The sequence below is a fragment of the Oryx dammah genome, unplaced genomic scaffold (assembly GCF_014754425.2).
Source record: "Oryx dammah isolate SB20612 unplaced genomic scaffold, SCBI_Odam_1.1 HiC_scaffold_25, whole genome shotgun sequence".
Lineage (NCBI taxonomy): Eukaryota > Metazoa > Chordata > Mammalia > Artiodactyla > Bovidae > Oryx > Oryx dammah.
This window is the reverse complement of record NW_024070209.1, coordinates 13,212,513-13,233,308: the sequence shown is the minus strand read 5'-3', so window position 1 is coordinate 13,233,308 and position 20,796 is coordinate 13,212,513. Positions and strand designations below refer to the sequence as shown.

General features: G+C 42.3%; 1 protein-coding gene across 1 annotated transcript in view; it reads right to left on the bottom strand.

Annotated features, from left to right (window-relative positions):
* The window catches only part of PAIP2B (poly(A) binding protein interacting protein 2B), a 37,542-nt gene extending 33,559 nt beyond the window's left edge, over positions 1-3,983 (bottom strand). Inside the window, exon 1 of the mRNA XM_040223974.1 lies at positions 3,792-3,983. The gene's annotated coding sequence lies outside the window, so the exon portion shown is untranslated. The remainder of the gene's footprint in view (positions 1-3,791) is intronic.
* Positions 3,984-20,796: the final 16,813 nt, after the last annotated feature.

The window sequence follows — 20,796 nt, the reverse complement described above, 5'->3', positions numbered from 1 at the left end:
ATGCTACAGTCTGTGTCATAGATAATACATGAAATCAATCCTACTTCTTTGGCTATAAACTCCTGGACCAAATTCAGAACTCTAACTAAGGACAATCTACAGGCTGAACGTGAGGAAGATCACTTAGGACATGGCTTGGTTCAAAATTTTGAAAGGTGACAAAACAATCCAATCAGATACTCTCTCTGAGGAAACACAAATGTTGAGTGAACAAAACAAAAGAAGGCAGGTCTTCAGAGCTTAAATCCTAAACCTATCCTAAGGTTCTGAAAGCACTAGGGCCAACAGACAATATGGTGGTTAAGATGATGTTCCATTCTAGTTTACATTAAACCCTCATCATCAAAAGTAATATGTGTGTGTCTCTTCCTCTCAACCAACAAGGGCCTAGCACATCAGATCACCACTTCTGAAATCAGGAAACAGGCTTTAAAAGTTCAACAGTTTGACCAAAGTCACTCAGGTGGCAAATGCAGAAATTAAAGACCAGATCAATCTGATTCTTCTATAATATCCTACCAGCTATGAGTAAACAGCCTCAAAATCAACTAATGACAAGCAGAGGGGCTCAAAAGGAAGAGTATATGCATGGAGTAGAACAGAAATGTACTGGAAATCAGTATGTTAAGAGGATGTGAAGTGGGAGGGGCCGCACAGGGCTTTATTTTGGTCAAATTAATCTCTATTTCCAAACTAGACCTCTCACCTGAGCTCCAGAAGGTTAGCCATCTGTCTTTGTTATTCAAATGGAGCATCTACAAGGGCAGCAGGACACCACAGTCTAAAACAGAGCTTGGCTTACAGTAAGTGCTTAATAAATATTTGTTGAATAAATGAATTCTCAAAGCAGTTAAAGGCACATTCTACAGTGAGCTACAAGGAGGCTTACCCTGAAATAGATTCCAGGGCTCATTTGCAAGTACACTAGATCCTCATTATTTGTGGATCCTGTATTTGTGAATTTGCCTACTTGCTAAGATTTACTTGTAACCCCTAAATCAACACTGATGGTGCTTTGGCAGTCATTCACGGACATGCACAGAGTGGCAAAAAGTTTGAGTCACTCTTGAGCACGTTCCCAGGTAAGGTCAAAACTAGGCAGTGCTCTGCTTTTTAGTTTCAGCTTTTGTGGGGATGACAAAGGACGCAGGTCAGCAGGGGGCAGTGCAGTGCAGTGGGGGTGGGGTGGGGAGGGTTTCTGAACTCCAGCACCTGTTAGGGGTTGGCCTCAGGCAAGTCACTTAACACTTCTGTACCTCATTTTCTCTTCTGTAAAATAAAGAAACAGAATCTACCAGAATGAGTTGTATTTAGGAAAAGATTAAAATCTATGTGCGATATGAACATACTTTCCCTAGGAGCAATCGTTCAGTATTCACTAATTTAGTGCTCTGTGTGATTTTATATATTCTCATGAATAGCGAGAATCAACTGTAATTATTTATAACGAGATAACAAAAAATACAGATAACGATTATTCGAATGGAGGGGAGGCAGTGTGAGGCTTCAGTAAGATTTTCAAGTAGGACCTCACCAGGCACAGAAGGTATGGAAAAGTCTTTTAAGAGAGAATAGTACCTACAGAGAAAAGCCCAGGTATGTGAAATAAGCAGGTAGTTTGGGAAAAGGCACTTCAGAAGGTCTACAGCAGCAGGACATGAGGCCAGAACACTGTGCCACAGTGCTTCTCTATGCCCTGTACACATCTTCCGCTATGAAACTTCTCCCTCTGCATTTAATTCTTGGTTTCCAGGTCTCTCTTCCACCAAACTATGAGCCCCTTAAAGGCAAGGTCTCTGAAGAATTCGTAGTTATGGCTCTAAATTTGCAAAGGAGTAATTGCTAAGCACAAATACATCTGAAAAGATGGTACAAAAAGAAGTCTGGTTTTCAACTGCCGCCTTATACCAACACACAATAATGTAATAACCAATTCATAGGTTTGTAATTTGTCTAGGACTTTTATTTGATGATTGCTAATAATTCTGTCATTATTTTGTTGCTGTTGTTCTAGACATCTAGGCATTTATTAGGGCAGTTTTAAGATTTTCCTCTTTTCAGGGTGATTTTCCATATTAACAGGGCTCAAACATATGGTCCATTAGACAAGACCTCTTCAGATTAAAGACTCCTTTTAATTCTATTAGACTTACTTCTCTATATACGAGATACAGTTTTACCATAGTAAAATACAAGGCAGTATTGATATATGTCACAAATAAGGAAAACAACAAGAATTTTTCACAAAGGCTTGTAAAATTCTGGCTAAAACACAGCAGGCACAATGTTAAATTCACTGCTTACATTTCTCCACTAAGAACTAGGAAAAATAACTTCAATTTTATGTCAAGTTGTGAAATGAAGCACAGTTTGAGTCTACAAGGCTTTGGACACCTGTATTTTCTTTCTTCCTCCCTTCCCCCATGCACACAGGATAGAAGACCCATCCGGCTCATCCCCATACTTCAATTTCATCCATCCCCTCAAACAAAATCCTCACTGTCCAACATCCAAATTAATATTTTCAAAACCCTAAAGTCTCAATCAAAACCGAATATGATAGGTTACTTTTTCCCATAAAAATTCTTGGCATATTTTATTTAGGCACAACATAGTTTGTACTTTATCTAGAAACATATGGCTAGAACCACCACTAATGAAACCCAAACTGATACATTATGAAAGTGAATACAAAATGCTGTTTTTAAAGAGATTAATGCTATATTATCCAAATCACAGTGCCATACAGCCAAAATATGTCCTATATTTTATGACAAAGTAGGGTGGTCAAACCATTACTTACACTGCAAATTCTCCAACACTCCATTTAAGCTGTTTCAAGTATAACCCAATTCTATTTAAATAAAAAAAATAATAATGCATTTAAAACTTTCTTGCTGCCAGTAAACCCTTCTCATTTGCGTTTTCAAAAATGATCACCAAACAACTATAATGGGACAGATTCCAAAAAGGATATAATGATCAAGTGCCATTTTCAGGAAGGCAAGAAGCGGCTACCATTAACAAAACTGATTAAACTCCCCAACCTTCAAAAGCTCCCCGTACTGTATATTCCGCGTCTCTTGGGTTCACCTTCCAGCTGCCTGGTAGGGACAAATGTTAGTTTCTATGAGAGATGAGGACGAAATTTAGGAGGTGGGAGGGAGCAAAGGGCCGACTCGCCGAAGGGAAGGATGAAGAGAAGTGGCCAAGGTCCCTAACTCACTGGAGGTATCAACAATGAAGGCTAGAATAACGCGGGAAGCGGAGTGTGTTTAAGAAACGCAAATAAGGCGAGGGGTTGGGGGGGGGGGGTGTCCGGCGAATGGGGGAGGGGCGAGATGCGCAACTCCTCCACCTTCCCATCTCCGGGAGAAGGACGGCAGGAGGCAGCACTGGTCAGTTTGCCTAGCAGTGTGGCACGCACTCGGGCAGTGAAGGGACACGCAAGCCAGCGACTTCAGTCCGAGTATTAGAAGGGGACTGGGGGGTGGGGCAGGGGGCAGGGGAGTTGAGGGCGGGGTTAGAATAGCGCGCGGGCGCGGGGAGAAAGGGACCACAGACCGCCCAGCGCCCCCGAGGGGCAGGAGCTGACCCCAGCGGTCCCCTCTTCTCGTCGAGAGCCGCGACGTGGGACCTGCCGGCTTACCCTCCCCACAGGAGCTCGGGCAGGCGGGCGCCGTCCCTCACAGCCCCGATGGCAGCGCAAAGGGAGGCGCAGGGGCCCCCAGAGCCGGGAGAGTGGCGCTTCCCGTGGGTTCTCTCTCCGGCAGCCCGGCGCGCGAGCCCACCTGCGTTAACTAGAAGCCCCTCCTCCGGACCGTCCTCCGCTACTCTTTCCAGAATCTCAGCCGTCGCCGTAGAGGTCGCCGTCGCCAGAACCGTCTCGGTCCCTAGTACCAAAGCGCGAGCCACAGAACCGGGGGAGCGCCTCTACCACTAGCCAGGTTACCTCTTACTGCACACTGGCTTCTCACCCCGCCCCCGAACCCAAGCCATTGGTTGCTGGGCACCGCCCCATTTGTCTATTGGGCCAAAGAGGATGCCGCTCAGTCACCTAGAAGGGCACGTGTGCTGGTTATTGGCCTAAATGTGAAGCAGTGCCCGCCCACTCCCTCAGAAATTTCAGCTTCTGATTGGTATTAATGTCTGTCTTTTCGCTCCCTTCGTTCTTTCCCTCCGGGTGGAGCGTCTCCTAGCGAGAGGCGCCAGCTCTGATAGGTTGAATGGACGCTCTGCTTTTCCCGGATAAGGCATTGGGCCAAGGATCCATCCGGCCCCACGTGGGGGAGGAGCCCAAAGCCCAGCTTCTCTGGGTTTGTTTACACAGGCTCCCGCTCCCGTTTCCTTCCATTGGCTAAAACAGCAGCCACTTCCACCCGGTTGTGCCACTCAGCCTAGCGTGGGGAGGTGGAGGTGGGGGGTGGGGAACGGGGCATGGAGGCGGGCTTCCCTGGGATTTCCCCAGCTGTCAATTACCAAGGGAGGTGCTTTGAGCAAGCACCTGGACCCTGATGTAGCCCTCCGTTGAAAAAATTTGGGAACTTGGGCTTTTTGGAGGGGCTGGAGGGAAGCAGAGGGACTGTTCCATATATCCAGAGACAAATCTAGCTTCTTGAATATTTAAAAAATAAATAAAACCTTACTATCCCCTTGGATTTACGATGTCCAGTCTTTACTTGCCAAGACTTTGAAGTTTATCCTTTCAGGGAGTGGGATTTCTTTATGGAAGTTTTTATACATCTTTGTTCCTCCCTACCTCTCATGTTAACTGTATACATAACATAAAGTAGAGGCTAAGTAAGTGATTGATAATGATCCAAGCTCCAATCCAAGCTCTGAGTGTATGATATGGACAAGACAGTGAAGCTGCATCCGAGGTGCTTATTCTGTAGCTGAGGAAACTGAGAATAAACAAGTAACAATAAATAATAAAACAGCTCAGTCAGAATGGCCATCACCAAAAAGTTTACAAACAAATACGCTGGAGAAGGTGTGAGGAAAAAGGAACCCTCCTACACTGTTGGTGGGAATGTAGACTGGTACAGCCACTCTAAAGAACAATATGGAAGTTCCTTAAAAAACTAAAACTAGAGCTACCAGGTGAACCAGCAATCCCACTCTGATGTGTATATCTGGAGAAAACAGTAATTCAAAAAGATATATGCATCTGAATGTTCATTGCAGCACTATTTGCACTGGCCAGGACATGGAAGCAACCAAAATATCCATCAACAGATGAAAGGATAAAGAAAATGTGGTACATGTATACAATGGAATATTATTCAGCCATTGAAAGGTGTGGAAATAATGCCATTTGCATCCCATGGATGGACCTAGAGATTATACTGAATGAAGTAAGTCAGAGAAAGACATATCATATGATATCACATATATGTGGAATCTAAAAAAAGAATAAAAAATAAAGTTAATTACAAAATAGAAACAGACTCACAGACTAAATAAACAAACTAATGGTTACCAAAGGGGAAATGTGGATGGAGGGGTAGATTAGGAGTTGGGGATTAATATGTACACAATATTATATATAAAACAGATAATCAACAATGACCTACTGTAATCTGCTGATGGGTGGGGCTGTGCTCCCTCCCTGTAGTTTGGCCTGAGGCAGCCCAGTCCTAGAGTTTGCAGTCTGTACGGTAGACTATAGGCTCTATGGTAGGGGTAATGGCCACCTCCTCCAAGAGGACTTAGGCCAGCACCCTGAGCCTCCCAGGACTGCTGCTATCAGAGCCCCTGACCCTGTGGTAGCCACAGTTGACCCATGCCTCTGCTGGAGACTCCCAAACACTCACAGGAAAGTCTGGCTCAGTCTCTTGTGGGGTCACTGCTCCTTTCTCCTGGGTCCTGTTGTGCACAAGGTTTTGTCTGTGCCCTCCAAGTCTCTGTTTCCCCAGTTCTGTGGAAGTTCTGTAATCAAATCTCACTGACCTTCAAAGTCCTGGGGATTCCCAGTCCCTTTGCCAAAGATCCCCAAGTTGGGAAGGCTGTTGTGGCGCCTAGAACTTTCATAACAGTCCGAGAACTTCTTTGCTATAATTGTTCTCCAGTTTGTGGATCACCCACCAGCAGCTCTCAGTTCAGTTTAATTCAGTTGCTCAGTTGTGTCCAACTCTCTGTGACTCCATGGATGCAGCATGCAGGCTTCCCTGTCCATCACCAACTCCTGAAGCTTGCTCAAATTTATGTCCACAGAGTTGGTGATACCATCCAATCATCCCATCCTCTGTTATCCCCTTCTCCTCCTGCTTTCACTCTTTCCCAGTATCAGGGTCTTTTCTAAGGAGTCAGCTCTTTGCATCTGGTGGCCAAAGTATTGTAGTTTCAGCTTCAGCATCAGTCCTTCCAGTGAATATTCAGGACTGATTTCCTTTAGGATTGACTGTTTTGATCTCCTTGCAGTCCAAGGGACTCTCAAGAGTCCTCTCCAACACCACAGTTCAAAAGCATCAATTCTTCAGTGCTCAGCTTTCTTTATAGTCCATGTATGAATGTCACATCCATACATGACTACTGTAAAAAACAGCTTTGACTAGATGGACCTTTGTTGGCAAAGTAACAAAGACAGACAGGTCATGGTGGAGCGTTCTGACAAAATGTGGTCCACTGGAGAAGGGAATGGCAAACCACTTCAGTATTCTTGCCTTCAGAATCCCATGAACAGTATGAAAAGGCAAAAAGATATGACACTAAAAGATGAACTCCCCAGGTCGGTAGGTGCCCAATATGCTACTGGAGAAGAGTGGAGAAATAACTCCAGAAGAATGAAGAGATGGAGCCAAAGGAAAAACGCCTAGTTGAGGACATGACTGGTGATGGAAGTAAAGTCTGATGCTGTAAAGATCAATACTGCATAGAAACCTGGAATGTTAGGCCCATGAATCAAGGTAAATTAGAAGTGGTCAAACAGGAGATGGCAAGAGTGAACATCGACATTTTAGGAATCAGTGAAGTAAAATGGACTGGAATGGGCAAATTTAACTCAGATGACCGGCAGCTCTACGGTGGGGCTAACGGCGACCTCCTTCAAGAGGACTCGTGCCACACACTGCGCCTCCCAGGACTCCTGCTGCCACTGTTCATGTACTGCAGTCCTGACCCAGGCCTCTGCAGGAGACCCTTGAACACTCACAGGCAGGTCTGGCTCAGTCTTTTGTGGGCTGCAATGCTCCTTTCCCTGTGTCTTGGTGCACACAAGGTTTTTCTTTGTGCCCTCCAAGAGTCTCTGGTGGGTATGGGGCTTGATTTAAACGTGATTGCACCCCTCCTACCGTCTTACTGCGGCTTCTCCTTTGTCCTTGGATGGGGGTAACTTTTTTTCGTGGGTTCCAACATCATCCTATCAATGGTTGTTTAGTGGTGTTCTCAGAGGGGAAGGTAAGTGTACATCCTTCTACTCTGCAATCTTTCAGACATGGTATTGTACAGGGAATTCTACTCAATATTCTGTAATAACCTAAATGGGAAAAGAATTTGAAAAATTTTAAGAAGAATTTGAAAAAAAATTTGAAAAAGAATAGATATATGTGAATCATTTTGCTGTACACCTGAAACTAATACAACATTGTAAATCAATTATATTCCAACATGAAAATTTAAAAAAAAATAATAAAATGTTATGCTTTGACTAAGCACTACAAAGAAAAATAAAGCAAGGTTAAGGGAATGGCTGTTTTAGGTTTAACAGTTTAAGAGCCGTTTGAAGGAGCACTGAGCAGAGACATGGATAATGTGAACAGTAGGAAGGGGGTACCATCCCCAGGGTCATTATGCTGCACAACTAGAATCACTAGTCATAATCCTTCATGTATTTCCAACTTGGGTTATAAGGTATATGTCCTTTCAGGATTGTCTACTCTTGTTTTAAGCACTTTTTTTTTAAAAGCTTTATCTGATTAAATAAATAGATCTTATCAAAAACACATTTCTTTTTTAGTTTATTTAAAAAAAATTTTTTATGTCTTTATTGAATTTGTTACAATATTGCTTCTGTCTTACATTTTGGTTTTTTGTCCACAAGGCATGTGGACTCTTAGCTTCCCAAGAGTGACTGAATCCAAACCTCCTGCATTGGAAGGCAAAATCTTAACCACTGGACACAACTGTATCTCAGTAAAAGAAAATAATTGAATGGATGTGTCAGCTATATGTATGGCTGTACTAACAGACAGTTTCATAGCTTCAGATGAGTTAGTGATAAATTCATAGAAGACTAAGAAGGTCTTCTATGAATATGAAGACTAATAAGTGCAAGAAAAAGAGAAAAGAAAAGGCACAAAATCATACTACTTTTGGTGGCTTAGCTACAAACAATAATAGCAAATACACACATAGCGCTTACTATGTGTTAGGCACTGTTTCAACTGTTTTACATTTATTAACTTTAATCCTCACAGTGGCTTTGCAGGTGTCTTGGTGGTAAAGAACCCACCTGTAATGCAGGAGACATGAGACTCAGTTTCAGTCACTGGGTCGGGAAGATCCCCTAGAGGAGGGCATGGCAACCCACTCCAGTATCCTTGCCTGGAGAGTCCCATGGACAGGGAAGCCTGGAGGGCTGCAGTCCATGGGGTCACAAAGAGTTAGACACCACTGAAGTGACTTAGCACACATGCACAATCCTCTTATTAGCTCATTTTTTTTTAGTTGAAATTTACCTCTTGAGAGCTTCCCCGATAGCTCAGATGGTAAAGCATCTGCCCGCAATGCGGGAGACCCGGGTTCGATCCCTGGGTCGGGAAGATCCCGTGGAGAAGGAAATGGCAACCCACTCCAGTACTCTTGCCTGGAAAAGTCCATGGATTGAGGAGCCTGATAGGCTACAGTCCATGGGGTCGCAAAGAGTCGGACCCGACTGAGTGACTTCACTTTCTTTTTCTTTTACCTCTTGGCTTTAAAAAATTATTTTATTTACTTATCACTGCACTGCATCTCTGTTGCTATGTGCAGGCTTTCTCTAGTTGTGGTGAGTGAGAGCTCCTCTCTAGTTGCCGTGTGTGGGCTCCTCGCTGAGATGGCTTCTCTTATGGAGGATGAGCTTAGTTTTCCAGCAGCATGTGGAATCTTCCTGTGCAAGGGAATGAACCTCTGCCACCTGAAATGGTAGGTGGATTCTTAACCACGGGTCCATCAGGGATGTCATTTTGTACATAAGAAATCCTTGGCAAAAGGACCTTGTTGAAGGTCACACAGTGTATTCATTTCCTCTTGTTACTCTAACAAAGTACCACAAACTTAATTGTTCAAAGCGATCTACATTGATTATCTTGAAGTTCTGGAGCCTTGAGGTCCAAAGTAGGTTTCAATGAGCAAAAATCAAGGGGTCTGCCAGCCTGCGTTCTATTTGGAGGCTCTAAGGGAGAGTTCATTTCCTTGCTTTTTCCATCTTATGGAGGCCACCTACGTTCCCTGGTCCATGGCCTCTTCCTCCATCTTTAAAGTAAGCAGTGAGGCATCTTCTCTCCCTCTGACTTCTACTCCCATCCTTACATCTCTCTCTGACTCTTCTGCCTTCCTCTTAATAAGACATATGATTACACTGGGTCCACCTGGTAACCCAGGATAATTAGTCAAAATTCTTGACTTAATCACATCTACAAAGTCTCTTTTACCATGCAGAGTAAACTAGCCACAGGTTCTGGAAATTAGGGCATTGGCATCTTTGAGAAGATATTATTTAGTCCAACACACACAGCTAGCGGTGGAGGCAGGATTCAAATTCAGATAATCTGCCCCCAGAGTTCTTACTCTTATTATGCTGTTGCCTCTGTGGCAGTATTTACATAGTCAGCCTCGTGTTGACACTGAATATGGATTAACACTGGAAGGCAGGGAGTGGGAAAGTAGATACGGGCATTTGAGAGGTAATTTCCCTTATTTCACAGCAGAAAGGCACTAGCTAGACTAAACAGATAGTTTAAAACTAAAACAAAAAATTCAAGAATATATAACCAAATTATTAACATATGAAGATACATGTATCAAAAGAAAAGGCTAAAAAGTTGAAAGTTTGCCTCCATGGTAGAGAGTGGAACTGGCAATTTTCATTGAAAGCCTTGGAAAACCAACTGATTTTGTAAAATGTGTGCAAGTATTACTTTGATTAAAGAGATTTAATTAGAAAACTCTAAAGTGTGAATATGGGACCTTGTTTACAGAGTTTCTATTTGTAGCATCTGCCCTGCTGGTTTTCACTCTCATGTTCCCCGGCTCCCTGACCTTGTCTCAGGATCCTGTTTCTTGTATGGTGACTAGATTTGGCTGAGTTCCTCAGCCTTGGCACCCTTCCTTGGATGCAGCTTTGGTATTTGTCCTCCAGCTGCAAGTCTGGGCCTCTGAGTATCTAAACCTCCACTGTCAGAAAGGGGAGAACACAAGGACTAATCTAGCTTTGGTAGGTTCCAGCCATGATATGTGGGTACAGAAATTCTTTCCAATTTCTATGTGAGCTGAAACCAGAATCAGAGGTAAAACTAGGGATCCTACACCTGGGAGTTCATCTTAGGGGCAATGCAGAGAGCAGGAGCCAAGTCGTACAGCCAATATGGGATGAGTGAATAGGGGTGAAAGAATGGAAGTTTCTTCCAAGGACAAAGAGAGACAGGGGACCGGGGCACTGGGGTGGGCCTTGGCTAGGGGTGACAAACAAATGGGCCATAGCCCAATGGGCCTCTCATTAAGATCATTAAAAAATACTCCAATAATTTTTTTTTCTAGGTTCAGGGTAGATTAGACTTTGCCTTCCCTTTAAAGTTAGACACAGACATCTGATTTGCTTTCTCCAATGAACTGTGAGTGGAAGCTGTATGTGTTATTTCTGGTCAGGCGTCTTAAGAGCAAGCACATTATACGCCACACCTTCTTCCTACCACAATCATGCAGGAAGAGAGCTGAGGCGCTGAGATGGAGCCTCCATCAGCCTGGGTCATCTGAGTACCTACAGTGAGCACAGCTCCCTGCCTCCTCACACCAGACGTAGAGAATAAGTGACAGAATTTGCTGTATTAAGGCTCTGAGACATTGGAATTGTCTGTTACACAGTCTGGCCTTACCTATCATGGCTGATGTACCAGAGCTGTGAGCACAAGGTGGAGTTTTCATAAAATCGATGGATCAAGCCAGAAAACCAAATTCATTCAGTGGATACAAAAGGTGGGAATAGTGATGACAAAGTCAAGAATCAAGAGCTGAGGCGAGCTGGGATGAAAACAAGTTGGAAGTAAAATTGAGGATGCCAGTTAATTTCTAGGGAAGGAGCTGAATTAAAGTGAGAAATTCTTGTCTTTATTATTTGCTCACTTCTGACCCACAGGCTCATCTGATGGGTTTGAAGACTCCGGGTCAAGTGGCCACAAGAGTAATTGAAGCATTGCGACTCTGCAGGTTGGTAGTGGAGGGGAACATGGAAAACACAGTAGGGGTATTCTGACGAGAGAGCTGAACATAAACCCTGCAGGGACAGGAGCTTTACAGAGCCACGGTGATGGTGATGGTAGGTCTCCTTTGAGCTTTTCAATGACATGTTCTCTTTGGTTATCACTGTGTGTGGTGAGCAGTATTCAGGTGGACAAAGACACACCCCTCTAAACTGAGAGGTGAACTGGGGGCTAGGTCAGAAGTCGAATGATTCTAAAGGAAGATTTAACAGATTGGCCTTGGAGGCAAAGATAGGGGCTAATATAGAAAATGTCCATGCTAGGAGGTTGGGTCAGAAACATGCAAGGACACACTGGGAGTTAGAGAGAAGGCAACAATTCCTCATGCTTCCCACGCATCCCTTGACTTCAGGATGGAAGTCTCACGTAGCAGTAATGCACAGAATGTCATTTTTGATTCTGTACTTCATAGACTATATTTAGGGCTAGTGAAATCTAGTCAGGAAGCATGGCAACAGAACATCAACCTGAACACATGCTCCCTGGCAGTTTTGGTTGTCTAGAGTGTATGGGTTTGAAAATGCAGAACATTAAAAAGAGGTGGCCTGCCAAGTGTGAACGGAACACCCCGCATGGGGCAGCTGCTACAGGCTGTGACTGGGATGCGTGTCTTAGCCTCAGATGCAGAGCCCTTAGGAAACCATGACTAAAATCTGATTTTAGGCTAGAATTCCATTGCTTGGGATAAATTTGGCCTTCACTGTGGTTCTCTTCCATAAGAAATGGGTACAGAGTTAAGGTTAACAGACCTGACAGCCCCCGGAGACACAGTTGCCCTCATAACTTTGAAATAAGGAGACTATAAAATACCAGACTGGCTGAGATAAGGTCAGGGCAGAGATGAAGTCTGCAGCCTGTGGATTACAGAGCAACTTTCTGGGACCTAACAAATCAGCTTGTCTTCTGAATGAGTCAATTGTGGTACTTTCAGAGTAGGAAATGAGTGAATGGGTATTAGTAATATCAATGCGCCCCAGAGAGGATAATAAATTATGCTGAAGCCTTGGTGGTCTTCGTAAGAGGTCTGTACAAAGATCACTGGTGTCTTGCTTGGAAATGAGTGTCATGGTATGTGAGTAGAGCTTCAGCATCAGAGGGAATGCAGCTGCTTGGCAAAAAATCAGGCTGGGCACATGTTCAACTGGGCACTTGTACTAGGGAGGGTGGTGATAATGGGGCAGCTCCTCAGCTTTCCCGTCGACTGTGTACATCTGGAATCTCTGACACTGAATGGCAGGGGAGCTGGGGTTCCATGGGCCCAAGCAATGCTGGTAGACAGCAGGCATGCTTCCTTCAGGAGAGGCTCTGGTTGTTGGTCTTGTCCAGAGAGGGCAAAGAACTCAGGTAGTGTGGGCAGCATGGGACCAAGTGCTGGCTTTGGATACACTGCCTCCAAGACCAGCTGGAATGAAGTGATCTGGGTTACTCTCCTCTCTCTCTGGCCCTCCCTCCACTTGAAGTTCAGCAATATTGCCTCCTCTCATCTCTCCAGTTATTTTTTAAGAAGAGTGGGGCCAGTTAACTGCAAACTTTTATTTGTTGAGTCAAATGTGCAAGTGGTATATGACACCTATAGCCATATACCACACCTATTGTCCTTCTCCATGCCTCTCCACACAGCATGTTCCCCTTTCTCCAAGGAAACACTGAACAAATATTCCTTAAGCATCGACTTAATGAGGCATCAAATCATTAACTTCCCCGGACACCTGTGTGTCCTGATCTGGCCCTTCTCTACCCACCTTAAGAAGGAAGACTCTGCCCAAGTACAACTGGAATACGGAAAAACCCTTTTGATAGTTGAGCCTGGAGCACAGCACCAAACATAAGGCTCAATGAAGCATCACTCTGAAGATGCCAGATGGAGAGATGGGAGCAGGAATGAGGCCATGGAAGATGGGGCAAAGATAGGGCATAGTTCAACCAATGCCCATAGTTCAACTGGCATGGGCTGAACTATGATCATTAGATCCTCCATGGAGCCTGGAATGCACAGCACTCAGGCGAGCTAAACGTAAAAGGGTTCCATCCCGCTCGACAGGGACTCCAGTAGACCTCAAAGGCATAGTTGGCTGATGTTGGCACTGATTTGGTCAAATAAATTAGAAGAGCTGAGAGAAAGAGATCTAGAAGCAGGGTCCAAAAACATCCCAGAAGAGAGCCAAAGTCAAGACCGAAGGGGGCAATGGTGTCAGGGCTGAGAGGCGAAAAAAATCAGACAAAATTTAAAAGATGGAAGCCAGCTGAAAGGAAGATGAGGAACAAAAGCCAAAAATGGGGGAAAGAGTGTAGCCAGGACTTGTAAAGAGGGTTGAGACACTCTAAATTCTTTTGTGTCAACCTAACACAAGATAGGAGAGGATATAATGTAATTAAGAATCCAAGTGATACTAGCAGTAGTAATTTAATGGTAATGATGATTTCAGTGATCATTTAAAAAACAAGCTAAAACAGCTGTGGAATATATTTGGAATAGTTGGGAAAATACAACGGTGTACTAGATGCTAGCATTAGGAAATGATTGTTCATTTTGTTGGCATAATGGTGGTATGGTGGTTAACAGGGAGAATATTCTTAATTTTTTAGAGCTGCAGGATGAAATATTTAAGGATAAACTATCATGATAGCTGAAAATAACTTTGAAATTGTTTAGCAATACAGGCACATATACTCATTGATATAGTCAATACAACAAAATGTTAACTGTTTTTGGACTTAAGTGATGAGAATATGACTGTTCCGTGTACTAGTCTTTCTACTTTTCTGTTTAAATATTTTTCTTAATAAAAGTTAAAAATAAGAAGGCTAAAACATTAGCTTTATAAATGGGTCAATCAGAAACTAAAATACAACTATGTAATAAGTGATTACCCTGATGACAATTCAAGACTATGTGCATGAAAATATGTTATCAATTATTAGTGTTGACATCCATTTGGCAAAAGGTCTTTAGCACAGAGACTTTGCAGACTAAACGAGGTTAGAGCTGGATGATAAGATAATTTCTGAATTTCTACAGCAGTTTCTTAGGTCTATCTTGATTTTAATGATCTAAATATTCATTTACAAATTCGTCTACTTTAAGGACATTGAGAGTGATTACTTTTTTTTTCTCTTGAGTACTTGCATCTATTTAGTGAACCTTGTCATTTTTGTCTAGCATTTTTAATTATGTGTTGTGACTGCCTGATTTATTCCTCAATAATATTGCCACCTTTTTAATGATCATGTTTTAGAATTCTTGATTTCTCTACCTCCCATGCATATGTCCAACAAGTATCTATTTATGGGTGAACTTTAAAGATTCATGTTGTGAATACGTTTGTAGAGCCAACAAACACCACTACTATCCAATTAATCTTTTGCAAACCATTATGTTTGTATAGGAGCTTGCATTCTGAATGCAAATCTCATCCATATTCCCAATGATCAAAGGGTTTCACTATACTTTAAAATTCCAAGAATGCTTCCAGGTTCCAAATTTACCCCTCTTGTAATGGAAAATCCAGGGTTGACCTCTCCTGCTGAGGTGGTAGTTTCTGATTGCACAATATCGTGTTCCCTTCCCGGTGTTGCAGGAGCCCAGATACTCTTTTGAGAATCTCTCCCCTCACTAGAAACACAGACTGTTCATTTAGCAATTAGAGCTGTCAGCATAGCAAGCTGGCAAGACAGCAAGCAGCTTTTGGCCCTGGGCAGCCCTTGGCAGAGATAGGACTTCAGGGCCTAGGGAAATAGGTAGGACAGTGACTCTAATTTGTTACTTCCCCAGCACTTATTTGCATCTTGTATCCTGGCAAATGACATGTGTATTAAGCATACTTATATGGTAGAGAGGAAAGTTAGAAAGGAAGAGGCAAGAAGGTAAGAACATGGATGGTCTGTAGGTCTCCAAGAGCTCAGATCTAGGTGATGCTGCCTCATCCGTTCATTCCTCCATTCAACACCCACCTACTGACCACTTATTCTATTCTGCAAGCTTGGTGCTGGGGACTCACTGGGGAATGTGACCTGGTTCTTGTCTTTGAAGAACACACAGTGAGTGGAAATGACCGAAATATAAATAAGAGCAACAACAGGTTTCAGACTTTATGGGGCATAGAGGAGATATACAAATAGGACCAGAATAAACTGTGGCTCTCCACAGTTTCTACCTGCCCCTTTGTCCAGAGGACCCATATTTCCTAACTGTTTCAGTATGCTAATACTTTTTAAGATTCCTCTTTGAGCTTTTCCATTGCCTGAACAGGAAATTCTGAAATTCTTCAATTTTTTATGGTATGTGCTATCTGTGTATTTTATTTTGGCCTGTAAATGGTGTTAAGCCTGGGATGGCTATTTAGGTATCACATATACATAAATTTTGTCAGCAAGATTTGATGGCAGTGATTATCTTGTACTCTTACATAATGGCAAGCACAGTGCTAATTATATAATAGCTACTCAATATGTATTTTGAATTGAATAGTTACTGAATTATCAGAAGGCCCTTCATCTCTCTTTCTCAAATAGTTAGTGTTAGTCACTCAGTTGTGTCCAACTCTTCATGACCCTATGGACTGGAACTCGTCAGACTCCTCTGTCCATGGGGTTTTCCAGGCAAGAATATTAGAGTGGGTTGCAATTTCCTTCTCCACTTTCTCAGATATACAATATGATATATTAAGAGAATTGCCCAACCCCCCTTACCTTCTAACACTGATGATCAAGACCTCTGAAGAATGAATATATTTTGTCTGGATAACAGTGAATAATTAGCATTTTCCATTTCATGATGTTCAGGATATAGACATCAGGGAAGGATCAACGTAGTGCCCTTTGCTAGTTAAAATTCTTTAGACACAACTGACAGAAACCCTACTTGGAATTCCCTTAAGCAAAACAGGAATTTGTTGGTTTATTAAAGCCTCGGGATTATTATTAGAATCAAGTATCACTGGATCTAGTTATTCAGACAATGTCATCAGGCCCTGTTTTTCTTTTTCTCTGTCTTCACTCTGTTCTCCTCTGTGGTAGCTCCACTGTTAAGCAGATTCTCCAACTCTCGTAGGAAAATGGACCACGAAGCGTTTGGCTTTATGATTCTCATAACATCAATTCCACAAAAGGACAGAGCCTTACTCCCCAACCACGATCCTAGAACATTTCATGTAGTGACTCCAACTGGCTATAGTTGTATCTCATGCCCACTCATTTGACTGACTACTGAAGACATTAGGAGGAAGCATCAGAATCGTCTAGGCCTAGGTCACCTTCCTACCCTTGGACCAGGGTAATGTTACTAGAACCACTAAGGATGGGGAAGGGAAAGTTCTCCAAAAGAAAAAAAAGGATATTGGGCAGTCAAAAAACAGATATCCACAAGCTTCTTAATAATATTTACCTAATCTAGAAGCTGGGAGAATTCAAGTGCATGTAGGGCAGTGGAATGTACTGAGCGACCATTATTTATCCTTTGGAGGAGTACTGCAACCTGATTTCCTTTTAAACACTAGTGGCATCTAACTGGTAGAAAGCGAGCTAACTGCTCCAACTTGTTCTTTACTAGTTGTCCTCTCATATGCACAGCAGATGAGGTAAGTAAAGTGAAAGTCACTCAGTCATGTCCAACTCTTTGCGGCCCCATGGACGGTACAGTCCATGGCATTCTCCAGGCCAGAATACTGGAGTGGGGAGCCTTTTCCTTCTCCAGGGGATCTTCCCAACCCAGGGATCGAACCGAGGTCTCTCACATTGCAGGCAGATTCTTTACCAGCTGAGCCACCAGGGAAGCCCAGATGAGGTAAGTGGGCTTCAGATAGGTTGCACCCCTTTTGCCAACTTATGGGAAGTTGTGGTTTATTTTATAAGTGGGTCAAAGTCCCACATAGCCGGGTCACCCCAGAGTAAAGAATGTGAGAGTCTGAAACAGGTAGCAGGCCTCAGTCTACATGGAACAAAAGTGCATGGTGTCCATCTCAAAGCCCAGTCACAGACTGGGCCCATCAGGGATGCAATTTGATGAGCCCATGGGTTTAACTCAGGGGTTTATCAAAGACCAAGCCTATGAGCAAAATTAATTTCCCACCTCAACAACTGATGGACTAGGGTTACTAATAGTTTCTGGCCTTCCCAACTCTCCTCCCTAGGAAAGAGAAATTACTGATCTGGTTAACCATATTGTAGAATGGTAATTGGGTCCTGTTCATTACTGATCAAAATCATCATGGGCTGGAAGATGCTCACTTCATAGCTGGTAGTTGATGCAGCCTCAGTTGGGGCTAGCAGCTGAAGTGTCTTGGCTCTATTCCACAAGACTTCTCCATGTGGCCTGGGATTCTTTCAGCATAGTAACTGAGTTCTAAGAAGTATTTCCCCAAAAGGAAGCAGAAGTTACTCATTCTTTCAGGCTTTTGTTTAGAACATCATCTCCATCTCATTCTATTGGCAAAAGCAGTCACAGTCCAGCCTAGATTCAATAGGAGAGAAAATAAACTTCACCTCTTGATATGAGGAACACTAAGCACAGAGAGAAAGGAGGAATTTTGCTGTTGCTGGAGGCCATCTATGGACTGTAGCTACCACATACAGTTTGAGCTTTACCCTATCATAATAACATGATGTATTTTTAATCTTTAAAAAATTTCCTCTTTGATAGTCAAACAATATTATCTTTACTAATATTTTACTAATATAAATGTAATATTTATAATATTAAATACCAACAATATTAATATTGTTAATTAATATTAATGTATCAACAATATTAAATATTAACAATATTTAAATGTATATATCCTTAATCACTAATGAGGTTTTAAAATACATACATATATATAAATGTTTTTAGGCCATTTATGCTTTTTGTAGGAATTGTCTTTATATTTTTGCTCATTTTCTCTCTTATGATATCTTATTGACTTATAGGAGCTGTTTATATGTCACGGATATTAATCCTTCGATGCTTGTTTCAAATATTTTCTTCCCATTTGTCTTTTTTTAAAAAACCAATTATTTATTTATTTATTTAGCTGCACTGTGTCTTAGTTGCAGCATACCAGATCTTCAGCTGGGGTATGCAAACTCTTAATTGTGGCATGTGGGATCTAGTTCCCTGACCAGAGATCGAACTCTGGCCCCTGGCACTGGAGGCACAGAGTCTTAGCCGTTGCACTGCCAGGGAAGTCCCCCCGTTTGTCTTTTAACTTTATTCTTTTTGCTATTTCAAAAAGTAGTCATATCTACCCGTGTTTTCCTTTAGGTATTCTGGGGTTCACGTGCTCTTTGGGAAGGTCTTCCCTATCTTAATATCAGAAAAATGCTTTTCAGAATCGAGGTGCTGGTGCCACTGTTTCCCACTTGAAATGCCAGTCTTAAGTGTTGGGGGCAAGGCCTCTGCATGTAGATTATAGTCAAAAACATCTCTAACATGGGAAAGGAAATAGTCACCCAAATCCAGGAAGCACAGAGTCCCAAACAGAATAAACCCAAGAAGGGACACGCTGAGACACATATTAATCAAACTAACAAAAATTAAATACAGAGAAAAAATATTAAAAGCAACAAATAACCTACAAGGGAATACCCATAAGGTTATCAGCTGCATTTGCAGCAGAAACTTTGCAGGTCAGTGGGAGTAACACAATATATTCAAAGTGATGAAAGGAAAAAACCTACAACCAAGACAATACTCTACACAGCAAGGCTCTCATTCACATTTGATGCAGAAATCAAAAGCTTTACAGACAAGCAAAAGCTAAGAGAATTCAGCACTACCAAACCAGCTTCAAATTAAAACCTAAAGAAACTTCTTTTGGGAGGTGGGGGCAGGGTGAGGCCACAACTAGAAGGAAGAAAATCACAAATGGGAAAAGTTCACTGGTAAAGGCAAACAAAACAGTAAAAGTGTGAAACTTTCCAGGTACAAATATGATATCAAAACTAGCAACTCTGAGGAGAGCACAAATACAAGAAATAGGAACTGTGTTTGAAATTAAGAGATAAGCAACTAGAACAACCTTATATATACATAGACTGTTATATCAAAACCTCATGGAAAATACAAACCAAAACATTACAATAAATAAAAAATTAAAAAAAAAGAGAAAGCGACCCAAACATAACACTAAAGATGTCATCTAACCACAAGAGAAAAGAACAAAAGAGGAAGGGAAGAAAAAAGACGTACAAAAATAAACCCAAAACAATTAAGAAAATGGCAATAGGAGCATATATATCAATAATTACCTTAAATGTAAATGGATTAAATGCTCTAACCAAAAGACACTGACTGGCTGAATGGATACAAAAACAAGATCCATACATACGCTGTCTATAAGAGACCTACTTCATACCTAGGGGCACAAAAGACTGAAAGTGAGAGAATGGAAAAAGATATTCCATGCAAATGGAAATCAAAAGAAAGCTGGAGTAGCAATACTCATACTGGACAAAATAGGCTTTAAAATAAAGACAGTTAGACTAGGAAGGACACTACTTAATGACCAAGGGATCAATCCAAGAAGAAGATGTAACAATTATATATACATATGCCTAAATTATAGAGGCACCTCAATAGGTAAGGTAAATCCTGAAATCCATAAAAAAGGAAATTGACACTTACCACAGTAATAGTGGGACTTTAACACCCCATTTACACCAATGAATAGATCATCCAGACAGAAGATCAATCAAGCAAAAACAAACCTTAAAGGACACACTAGACCAGATAAAATTAATTCATATTTATAGGACATTCCATCTGAATGCAGCAGAATATACTTTCTTCTCAAGTGCATATGGAACATTTTACAGAACAGATCACATTTTGGACCACAAATCAAGCCTTGGTAAATTTAAGAAAACTGAAATCATATCAAGCATCTTTTCTGGTCACAACACTATGAGATTAGAAATCAGGACTTCACTGGTTATTGAGTTATTGAGAGTCTACCTGCCAAAGCAGGGGACATGGGTTCGATCCCTGGTCCAAGAAGATTTCCCATGTTGTGGGGAAAATGAGCCCATACGCCACAACTTCTGAAGTCCATGTGCTCTAGAGCCTGTGTGCTGCAACTACTGAGCTTCACGCTGCAACTACTGGGGCCTGCATGCCCTAGAGCCCATGTTCTGCAATAACAGAAGCCATCACAATGAGAAGCCCATGCACTGCAACTAGAGAGCAACCCCACTCACCACAACTGAAAGCCCGCACGCAGCAACGAAGACCCAGTGTAGTCAAAAGTAAATAAACAGGCTGCCATGCTCATGCTCTGCAATGGCCTACACTCAGTGGGTGGAGTGCGTTTCTCTCTGAATAAATCCACCTCCTACCTAAAAAGTAATAAATAAATGAATTAAA